The sequence below is a fragment of the Apteryx mantelli genome, chromosome 17 (genome assembly GCF_036417845.1).
Source record: "Apteryx mantelli isolate bAptMan1 chromosome 17, bAptMan1.hap1, whole genome shotgun sequence".
Taxonomy (NCBI): Eukaryota; Metazoa; Chordata; class Aves; order Apterygiformes; family Apterygidae; genus Apteryx; species Apteryx mantelli.
In genome coordinates, this window is record NC_089994.1 from 5,834,392 (window position 1) to 5,846,624 (window position 12,233).

Genomic DNA, 12,233 nt, shown 5'->3' on the forward strand with positions numbered 1-12,233 from the left:
TCATGTTGGTGAGAATCTTACCACTAACCCTGAGGAGCTTTTTTTACTGTGCCCTTAAATATACCCTGCCTATCTGGCCAGTAGCATATCCTGAGTGCATACGTTATTTAAAAATAACTCATGCGTGGTTGCAAGAAACAGTCTCCAAAAGTTTCCTAAACTTTGGTCCAAGATTAGAATTGGTCACACGTATGCAAAAATATAATGTGATACCTTGAATGAGAGATAAACCAAGAAAAACATAGCCTTAACTGAGGGACCATGGAAATTTTTCTTCAGGGTAGATGGCAGAGGGCAAAATCATTCATTGGAGCAAAATAAGTGTCTGTACATGTGTTCCAGATGCTTTTCAGAGGAAAGTCACTGCTGGGCTGCCCTGTCTCTGCTGCTCTTTGCTTCTTCTCAGTCATGTCCTCATTTGGATGAACAGAGGTTTCTCATCGCAGATTTCATCCCTTCTCTGAGCCATTCCCAGCATGTGAATAGTCTTGTGACTCCTGGTACTGTAGATGTTGATTCCCTTGAATTAACTACCTCTTTACCCCTGTAGACTGGCACTGCTGTTACTGGTGTCATTTATTAGCAGAGGCACCCACTTCTGGGGATCTCCAAGTCAAGATCAGAGTCTGAACCCAAATCAAGGAGCAGCAAATATGAAACTCTCCAGACAAAGGTCTTTTGCTCAACTCTGACTTCTAGCTTCATTTCTCTCTTTTCCTGCAGCATTTCTCCATTTAAGGCCCACTCACGTAAACATTTAAAAGCACATAATGGCTTTAACAATGATTCATCCTATTAAAGTGGAAGAGGCTACTCACAAGATAGTTTCCAGAACTAGGCAATAGATGTAAAAAGGGAAGAGACCATGACTCTTCTGTGCTATTTTAGGTAGGATCCACTTTAATAGGATGTCTAACACACTTCAGGCACTACAGGCTAAATTTCAGAAGTGCCGGGCCTCCTATGGCTACATAATAATGCTGGTAAGAAACCTTTTTTTTTTTTTTTCTTCCTGGGAAATCCTTTGTTTTACGGTGTCACAAATAGGTTCAGAGAGTTGGGGCAACCCAAGGTTTTCAGGCAGCTCCAGTGATGGTTCAGAGCAGTGCTCTCAAGTAAATAAACCTGGGAAAGCAAGGTGGGGAGATAACTTCCTATGCACTGCAAATTTCGTCATCAGCTATGGAGGAAAAAAAAAATCAACTCGGGAAACTTTTCATTTTTTGACCCAAGCAAAGGTCTTCAGAGCAGTAACACAGAGAGACAACTATTATTATTTTTCCTCCCTCTATGCTGATCCCTTTATTTCACCAACCCCAAAATGCAGCCAGAGGGAAGTGTCTGGTCCCCAGGGCAGGAGCAGGCATTTGGGAAGCTGCCTGTGTGCAAATCGGAAGCAGGGGCCAACAGTAGCAGCGGCTCCTGGCTCTGTGCAGGGACCACGTGCTGCCCTGGAGAAGGCACTTAGCTTTCTGGGCTGCGTTCAAGCACTTCAAATACCACTTTGAAGTGGGCTGCGTACTGAGTGCTCTGTGCCCCCCGGTCTGGGAACCCCCGTTCTGGCTGGGGGAAGGCGGATTGAACTAGACCCGTGTGGCTGCAGACATGCTGACAGCAATGTTCCTAGCAGCAGTAGATCTCCTCCACGCGCCGTCTGCTCCCCATCCTGAGCACGGCTTTGCTCTGGGGCTGCACTGTCCCCCATAGAGGTGACAGAGGGGAGGGGATGGCTGGGCAGCGCTGGCCTTTTTTTCACTAAAAACATGATGCTGAGGGAGCTGGGGCCAGCTGAGGTCTGGGGGAGGCCCCCGTCAAGGTCCAAAGCAGCAGCCTCATGTAAGGAGGCCCAGGAGAAGAGGATAGGACTCCTGGAGCTGTGTCTCATGCAGCAAACCCTCCCACTGGAAGGGTTCTCCAGCAGCCTGAAGGGAGAGAGGAAAAGGCTGGGGAGGATGGAGAAGGAGCAGCCTTGGACTGTTTCTTAGCTCCTGTTTGTAAAAGACTATCAAAGCTATCTTAGGAACGGGACTTTTTGACACCTCCTTGTGCGTTCAGGCAGAGAACCTCAGAGGAGTTTTGGGGGATGTCTGCCTGGTCTTTTGCAAGCAGACGTGACCTTCTCTGCCTATACCCTCAGCTGGCTGGATGGCAGCCAGCTCCACACTAGAAGGCATGTAGCTCTGTCAGCGTGGTGCTAAGCTTGAGCTATTACCAAAAATAGGAATTAAAAATATGGTCAGTGTTTTTTTACAGTTTTTTAAAGTGAAAAGTAATAGAGGTTTCATCAAAAAACAGTGTGTTTTTCATGAGAGACTTAGATGAAAGCAAAGAAAAAAAAAAAGACAAAAAAGAGGTTGTCTAGAAATGAAGCTATGGCAAAATCCAGCATTTTTATTGCAAGATGATTCAATGCTGAGAAATATTTGACTTTTTAAATGATTTATCAACTGTCTTCAAATATATCAGACAATTTCAGTTAAAAAAATCATCATTCTGTTGAAAAATTACATTTTTTTCTTGAAAAATGCTTTGAGAGAAAAAGCTTTCTCTAGGTACCAGTGAAGGGTTCCTGGAGATATGTAGCTTCATGCCATGATGATAGGGAAAAGAAATGAATCCAGCTGATAATATATAAAGTATTCCTAACGTGTCCATAAAGTATTTTTCTTCTACCTGATTGGTGGATAATTGAGCACTGAGGTAGAGATGCCAACAGAATATCTTTCTGGGAGGTACAGCTCCATCTGACATTTGAAGAAGGTATCTATGGACCCTTGAGATTTCTGCAAACAGGGAAGTGGTAAAGCAAGATGTTATTAGGGAGAAAGCACAAAAGCCAAAGTTTCTGAGTATGGCCAAGCAGTTAGTTTAAAACAAAAAAAAACAAAAAACCCATAGTTGCCAGGAAGAGCTTCAAGATGATCATGGTAAGGTTGAGTGAGGGAACACCTGGGAAAGATTTATTAAGAGACAGCCAGTGTGTGTGGGTGATTTATGAGGAGTGGTCCTGGCTTTAGCAGGAGTTCTTTGGAGATATTGCTGCTATGGTGCAGGGCAAAAAACTCTTGGATGCAATATAGTCACCAGATTGTCAAACATCACTTGATAAGGTTCCATGACTGAGATTATTAGCTTAGTGAGGGAGAAACAGAATATGAGGTTAAATAGGCTGTGGGACAGAAACTTGCTTCAAAAAAATTGAAAATATCTCTATACATTCACTCCAATGTATGTATATCTATCTATATGGTCTGTCTATCCATCTCTCTGTCTACCTGTCTATTTACTCAACAAACACCAGTCATTCCTGCTCCTCTTTCCTGGCAGGTGGGAGCAGTTTAGAGCATTGGCTCCTGGGGAAGGAGAGATGAGAAGGGGAAGCTGCTTCAGCTGTGAGAAGATTACTTCAGGACTCCCAAGATACAGCTTTGGGCTTGTGCTTCCTCATGCAAGGAGAGGGAACTCTTTGCTCTGTGTTGGCTGATGGAGCTGAAACCAGATGACTGGTGTTTTGAGGTACAGCAAGCGGTGAGTAGCCCGCTGGGCTCTGGGCAATGGGCACATTGGCTGGGGAATCACAAAACAAGCTGAGAACTGGGAGCGTTCATTTGGCAGCGAAGTTCGGTGCAACCTGGGTGCCTGGTCCCTAGGGAGATTATTGAAGGGACTCCTGCGAGTTAAATGCCTCTCTCTTTTAGCCTGCCATGTCCTTGTAGGTCTCCCCAGGTGCCTATCCAGGTTGGGTCCTCTTGGAGGAAATGAAATGGCAGAAATTTCAACTGAAATGAAAGAAAATAACAGCTGGACTGTAATCTCACCCCATCTTTGCTCCTCTAGGTCTCCTGAGAGACATTTTATTCCTCTTTCTCTTCCACTACCATCACTTTCATCCTCTTCCTATCCAGTGTCTCTGAAAAGTTTCACAACGCAGGGGTGAACTTTCAGCCCACTGGCACCAGGCTTTTGCTTTTAATATGGGCCACAGAGCCCCGTGGGGAATGATGGCCACAGGTGGAAAGCCATCGTTCCAATACATCCATTGCTCCTTTTCCAAGTGGCACTGAAGCCCCCATTTTATGATTGGATAAATAACCAGAGCAGGTCTGAAAGATGGCAAAATGAATAAACAGTGTTTTCCAGGTGGGTGCAGACAAGGGAGCAGGTAAGAGAAGTTGGATTGTTTTGGCTTTCAGTCTGAGCCAAGATCTCAAGTTATGTCTTGTTAATGTTGTTAAAATGGGGGAGTTTGAGAATCCCTGGAGCTTACAATGCCCAAGTTTCTGGAATATGCAGTCGTATATGTACTGTACCATTCAAATGCCTCAGAGTTTTCTATAATGTAATCTTTGAGTTTCCTTGTCTTTTATGTAATTTTGAACACTCTAGGGAAAGACAGTGACTGGGCTATGTTCCTTCTCCTCTGCAAGGTTGCAGCTTTTGGAATTTTGCATTTGGAGGTGAAACTCTGAAGGATGTGTCCAGTAGGGAGTGAGACAGGCAGACAGACAGCTTTATAGACTTTGCTTCTACTCTTACTTAAGGTGAGTTACCAAATTGCTTCTTTCTATTCTGCTCTCCAGAGTCCAGCTAACAGGATCTCTTTCACTCCTGGTCAGTAACCGCTCCTCTCAGCACAAAAATATGCACATCTGAAACCATATGATAAGGCATCAAAACACTTTCAAGGTCACATCAAGAAGCCAGACTATTTGAACAAAAGAGAAAGGGAGAGAAGAAGGGGGACATATAAAGCCTTTTCATAAATCACATAATCATAAATGCCTTCAGTTCTGCCTAAGGCTACAATGTGGGGGGGGAAACACAGCCAGAAAAAGAATGTGAGGCATTGGAGTTCCCTCTACTGAGGAATCAGCTGGAAACTTAAAGATAATACAGACATCACCTTAGGAGAGTAGCTGGGTTGGCATCATCTAAAATAATGCCTGTGTTCACTTGTCATAAGGAAGGATATTACTGCCCTGTGGACTGGGACAATCGGGATGATTCCAGTCCTGAGGATACTCTTGGGGGACCTAAAAAGAAGTTTTCCAAATTAGGAGGGGGCTGAGCAAGATAAATGGCTCACACTGGTGTTGGGGAGACTGGGGGAGGAGGTTCATAGCCAGTGGGGCCACAGTCCGACCATCAGTAAAAAGGGAATTCCAGACAAAGCTGTTCCCTGACAGGGCAGTAAAATGATGGAGTCAGTTGCCAAGAAGGCCACAAAGGCCTTATGCGCGTTTAAGACCTAGCTAGACATTTTTACAGAGAAAGAACTGGGGGAGGGGAGCTTGGAGGGAAAGGACTGAAAGAAAGAGGGAAAGGGGATTGGGATGCAATATGCTGGAGCTGGAGGAGAGGTTTTGGGGCTCCCAGCCCTCTTCAGAAATTGCCTGTGCTCTGCACCCGGACCTCCTGAACTCCTGATGAAAGGGGCTTTTCCAGCAACCTCCCACTCCGGCTTGTTGTGTATGAAGCTACACCTTGAACGAAGACCAGGGAAGAGCAGATCTGAATGGAGCAGAGCCCTCAAGCTTTTCTGGGCGGAACAAAACTGTGAACTGTATCTGCATCTAGCCCAATGATGCTCTCACAAGCACTGCCATCAGCTGCCTACTGAAAAGACACCAAGCCACCAGTATGGATTTGGGAACCCTCGCCTTGCATAGACTGTACCAGCGCTTCTAGTACACTGGCAGCCCCAGCATCACATGGGCTCTGCAGTCCTTTACTCTTCTATGGCAAAATGGGGTGCTGGCTGTGTAAACCATCCCCAAATATCATATGCTTTACTTAAGTGGGGAAAAACTCTACTTCCTCGTGAGATAACTGTCTTTGCAGTCGAGCCTGGGAGTTCTTGTCATCTGACTTTAGCCATCTAAAATTTAGACACTGAATCTATGCTAACCATCCAGGCTTTGCTTTAAGAGACGGGCATGCCCTTTGGCTCCTAGAGACACCGCAATTCAGTGCTGCAGCAAAAGTACGGATAAAGTGCACAGTTGCAGGGATGCCTCTGGGAGGGCAAGATGTCCCACTGACTTTGGGTGACTGCACAGTGCTGGCACAGAGCCAAATTTCTGTTCCTAATCCTTCGTATGCCTAGATAGACAAATAGAGAGTGGGAAACAGTGGCTGGATCAACAGAAAAGCAGCTTCTATTCTCATTGAATTCACTGGTAAATATATTCCTCCAGGCTGATATTTCCTATTGGTGGTGTCTGAATTCTTCTAAAGCAAAGACAAAGGAAGCAACAACTATAATAATCACACCAACAACAAAAATACCCACTAGACCTGTTTCCTAACTCATAATATTGCTGCTCTGGCAGGGACTGTCTACCGCTTACTTCTTGTGTTATAGCGCTGTTTGGTAGTGATAAGAAGTACACAACCTCCTGTACTTTAAAGTGCACTAGAAATAGAAAGAGAGATACAGTGCTACAAAAGGAAACCGACTGGCTTCAGGCTTTCCCCAGGGCTGATTCTGTGATTCAACACCCAGGAACCCGATGCAGCATCACAAATCGAGGACAAATTTTCCATTCATTTTAACAGTCAGTAGTTCAAAATTCTAGCCAAAACCAAAACACTGCTACTTTAACCAAGTATGCCGGGATCAAGGCATCAATGAGGCAAATGGCACGTGCACCATTAGCACAACTGCTCTTTGGCTGGAGCCCCTTGGTCCAGGACTTTCTCTAAACACCATTAAATGGTACTATTACGCCATTATATACCACTTCATGTATATAAGGCAACTGTGGACTTGCCAGTACTAGGAAAACAACTGATTCTTTAAGAAAAAATCCTGATGAACTTGCATTGTTGTGGCAGACAGTTCCATAGATCACCTGAGTATGATAATAAACAAAAAAAGAAGACAGCCGCCTCCTTTTCCTCCTCCTGTTTGGAAGAGAGGACCTTTGGGCAGCACGTGGCTAGGTGGATCTGCTCCCAGCTTGGGCTCCTCTAGTTCTTCCCTGCCTTTCTCCTTTTGTTTGCCCCCACAGATGGCAAATACTTTCCAAACCAACATCTGCAGAGATTGGCAAGCATGTGAGGTGATGGAGTGGAGAACATTTCAGCAGATGCAGGCTTGGACAGGCAGGACCGAAGGAGAGTGCCAGACTCTCCAGTTGTCTGTATTTGGTGAGGTATGTGGGAGGGAGATGGCTTGTGTAAGGCCAAGAACCTCGCCCAAGGACCAGCCTTAGGGAGCACTTGTATTTCACCAAGTCCTGGGCCAGTAAAACACCTTAATACTTCATGTCAAGCATTTATTTAAATCCATTGACCTGAAGGGAACCATCCAGCTTGTGGCCACACAACAAAGTGAAGGTGAAATCACTGAATTTGCTTGCACAAGCTGGCAACTAAGTGCAAACCATCTCTGACTTTGAACATGTGCTGAGCCCATGCCACCATCTTCACCAGCACTGTTTTCATGCCTATCTAACACATGTTTAACCGTGCCTTTTTATTTTACTGTAATAAACTTAGATATGCACCTGCTGAACTCTTTCATAGAGGAGGGAGGACCCAGGAGATCAACAGCTGCTTAAGAATACCTAATCCCTACTTTCCACCCCAGTGATGAATACATTGCTTACCCTCCAAAGCAAACATTTGGCATGCAAGAAAAGGACTGCTTTCCAGGAATAGTTTTGCTTTGTTTTTAAAGAAGAGACCTGAGAAAATCTGTGGAAACTTTCTCTTTTGCCTAAGTGAGTTGAGACAAAGGAAATGTTGCTTCACATAGTCATGAAAGTGAAATGCTTTGGGAATTTTCTTGCATTCAGAAGTGAACATGAAAGCCAATTCATGAGGGAAAGGGGAATGGCTGTCTGTATAAACTACGGAAAAGATTTTTAGGGCCTGGCTCCCACTCTAGCTGCGCTTGGATTAATTGTTAGTTTACAACCTAGATGTCAACTAGTCAAGTGTGATCAGCTCCTCCACAAAACAGGCTGTATGCTGTGGGGCAGATGAAGGTTTACTAGACTGAAAATTCACTGTTGGACAGGCAACAAATAGGCAACTGATGTTCGATCAGAATTAGTTCGGTCTGGATTTGAGTTTGCTAATCAGTGCTAAAATCCCAGCCTCATTCTTCCCCTCCCTGCCGCCCCAGCTCAAAGTGGGAGGAATAAAAAAGGAAATGGCTGAAATTTCGTTAGGAAATTCTTGTCTAATTCTAGGTCATGGCAGCGGCTGAGCGTTCTGCACAGGGAGATGATAAAATCTATCAGGACTGGAAAAGACATTGGCCATTTTGAATCCAGCAAATCCAACAATTTCCTCCCATCTGGCCCTGAAAAGGGAACACAGAGAAGCCCTTCTGTGCATGGAAAGGGTGGCTCATTACACAGGAGGAATCATGTCCTGGCTGCTTGGGGAAGCAGGATGTCAAGTTAGAAAGGCTGAATATTTATTTTGGAAAACCAAGATTGCAGCTTCTAATCTGTGCATGGGTGTGCTTCTCCCTCTCCTCCTCCAGCCACCTCTTCTTTCATGCCTTTCCATCCTGCATTCCTGGGGTGCGGTGGGTGAGCAGAGCCATGCTCCCAGCCATCTGGGTGGCACCTGTGTTCCCTTCCCTGAGGGCACAGTGTCACTCTGTCACTGTGTCACCTGTCAGCAATAAAGCACCCTGCAGAGGAGGGTGAAGTCAGAGGCAAGTTTCTTCTTCCCAAACTCACTGCAGCTCTGCCCTTCTGGGAAGCCTTGGCTCCTTTGGTTTCGCACACCTCAGCTTGCTTGCTCTGTCCATAAGTTTCAAAAGTGCTTTGGGAGAAGCCAAAACACCTGCTCTGTGAACTGAAGTATTTGGGGGAAGTTGGCAGGGACTTTCTTCCCGGAATGATTTATTATTTATTTATTTATTTAAATCACAGGTAGATGTGATTCCTTTTCCACTTTCTCTCCTGGAGCATCTGGCACAATGCCTTATTAATTTTCTCTTCTCCCTCCCTTACCAGCAGCATCTCCCTCCTCCATTAACTGATGAAGTAGCAAGAGTCTAGTTGCGTGTTGGCCGAATCAACCTGAGCCTTCTTTCCTCGCTCCACAAATGTGATCTTGCAGCTGGCAGTCATGTCTTGCCTCCAGGTACCTTCTCTCTACCAGCTAGTGTCACTTCCAGAGCTCTGCTTTTCCTGCTGGATAAATAATGGCATCGCTTGCCTTTGCCAGCTCTTATTTCTGCTTAAGGAAACTGTGTGAAGTCAGTCCAGGAGTTTGCTCTTGAATTAGAGAATGGCAGCGAGGACTTAATCTCATGCACAATTAGTGGTCAAGACACAGCTCTAGAGATACAAGCAAAGAGATGCAGCTTCTGCTATTCACTTTTTCAGCAACCATTCAATAATTCTCTAAATCCAAACTTTGGATCACTCAGCTATTATTTTGGAAAGGGGAACAAAAATAACAAAACTAAGGCTGTTGCAGCCTCTTGAAGTGGACTCAAATGGAAATAAAAGCCCTTCGCAGAGTGAGCTTTGGACTGATTTTTCATTTCATGTCCAAAAATTACTTGGAAAGATCATGTCGGCCAAAGGCCAGGGTCTAGTCTGCGTACCTGCACTGCTGTCCAGATGGAGAAGAAAAAGAACAGATGCATCGAGATGAAGAGAAGGATTTCAGAATATGTTTTCAAAGTCTCCTGTTCATTGAAAAGGCTGGAAAGCGATTTAGAAAACATATCTAGGGTTTCCTTTGAACATAAGGAAAAAATTGACTTGGACATGGCTAACATAGTGCCTTTCCAGGCTTACCACAATAGGGAAATGTCATTTGCTTGCTAGGAACTCAACCCAAATCATCCCTTGGGTCAACTGCCTTTCTGTATTGAATGGGCTGGTGTGGGAGGAGACAAACGCATGGGAAGCTGAATGAGGCTTTTAAAATATTTGGCCTCCCAATAATGGAGGCCAAAAGTTGGCCAATAGTTCAGTATTTTTTTTTCCTATAACTTTGCCCAAGTGTCCAAAGAGACCTGTGATTGTAGTGCTTTCGCAGGTTCGTTGATTATAAGGAAGGAGGAGGAAAATTCTTTGGCTGGCCCAGATTTGGCTGTTTCCAGACATGGCTGGCTGCTGCTTTGATCCAAACGGGGAAGCTGAGCAGCTACATCCGCCATAGGTGGTGCACGTGCTCTGTTGGCTGATACAAATGGGTTCTTGCTTTTTAGTCCTTCAGTGAGTCTGTGCCACCTCTACCTGATCTATCCTCTGCCAGTAATCTTGCAGGGTCTCCGTCTGGCTGTGGGAAGATCTGTCATCTTCTAACCTCACAGGCAGAATGGTGAGCAGAGGACATGGTTCTGTCTTGCTCTCCTGGACTCTGGAGTCAGTAAACAAGGATGAATAAATGAATACCCTGCACCCACTGCCCCATCCTGCACAAGACAGGGAGGAGGTGTGCGTGGAAGGAACCAGCACCTTCCTGTCCCCGGTTGCAGCCTCAGTGTAACTTCAGCTCCTACCAACCAGTTACGCTGGACACTGAAGTCAGATTCCCTTCCCCTTCTTGATCTTTTAGACATATTTATTTGTTTTTTCACTTGAAAGAGAGAAGCTTTGAAAAACAGAGACTCATGCATTTCTTTTCCTGCTGAATTAACTGTAGAAACAGAAGAAAAAAAAGATATTTAGACTAGTATCAGTAATGATTTCCATGGAAACCATATTTCTCATAACAGCTCTGGAGATTGATAGTGATGTATGTTCACTGAAGGTGAAGTTCTGACAGTTGGAGCTAATACTGGAATTGGTGGAGGTAATGCTGAAACCAGTGGATCTGACAGGGAAATCAGCATGGAACTAATGCTGAGCTTGATGCGAAAACATGGTGCTAACAGTGAAACACTCTAAGGTCATCTGCACAATCAGGTAAAGCTAATATGGAAGAAAACCTCAAACTTGACTAAGAATAACCAAATGGAGGGCCAATGTCCAATCTCAGATATATGGACACCAGACCCTGAATTCCATTTATAAAAATACTGCTTTACAGCCTTCTGGCAGCCTTCCTCAGTCTTAAAGTTGTGCTCAATTCCCTTCCCACTGAAGGCCTATGTATTCCACTACTGTGGACTAAGTTTTGGGATAACAGAGAACTAGCCTTAACATGTCTAGAAACCACATACAGTGAGAACAGCAGAACTGACGAGTGTGTGAAATGTCTATTTTTACAGAGTCCAATCATGTATTTGGTGCAGCGAGCTGTCAAATGCAATGCAGACTGAACTGAACCAGACTGTATCCTTTGTCGTGGAAAATCATGGAAGTTCTTCATCTCCTTGATAGAGACCCTGAAGAAGAGGCACTGAGGTCCATAGCCAACAAAGATCCAGAATTTATGTCATATTTAGGGTTTGCCTTCTGCTGCAGTTGGATCTAGGGTTTTATCCTTCACTCTTAGCTTCCCCTACTTACTTAGCAGGTGTTTTAACCAGTCTGCACACACATCTGTCCATCCTCAATGATGTCATCCAACAGCTTGTAGGCTTGAATGCCTAAAGAGAAAAGGTTTAAGCCTTGGATATAGAGTTGGAAATGACAGCTTAAATAGAAAATTGGATGGCTCCTGTGGAAAGGGAACATGGCAAAGCCCAGGAGAGATCTTACCACTTCTGCTTCCCCTCCCAAGGCCTTTCACACCTGTGCTGGGGCAGCCAGGCCTTTGCACCTTCTGTGCTTTGAGGGAGAGGCTCTTGTTCACTGGGAATCCATGCCAGGGCTATGGACAACGTGCGTCCACTGCCCCTGCTTCATTGGCAAGGGAGGCAGTTTTTGAACTCTGCCCAGGGCTTGGTTTCGGCTGCAGCGTCTCCCAGAGGAAGTGTCTTGGAGCGCTGTCTCTTGGTGGCACAGGCAGGCTGCCTCCCGGCATTGTTGCTGCATGTTGATGTGACCTGGCTGAGGAAGCCGGAGCAATAGTTCAAGAGGGTTTTACAATCTCCTGAACTTTCCAGGCTAGAGGCGGTCTCGGAGGGCTGCTCTGCTTTCACTTCTACCACTGCTAATTCAGCGAGCTTCGCTTGGCTTTGATGGGGTCACACTCCATTTGCCACGACAGCTCTAACTGGTAGCCTGCGCTAAAAAGGGGGCTGGAATAAGCTCTGAGTTTGATGCATGTCTTTGCATAAAAGGGAGAGAAAAAATTCCCCAGCTAAGATGCATAGCAGTGGTATACTCATACATGGAAGATCTATGCCTGAAAAATTGTCT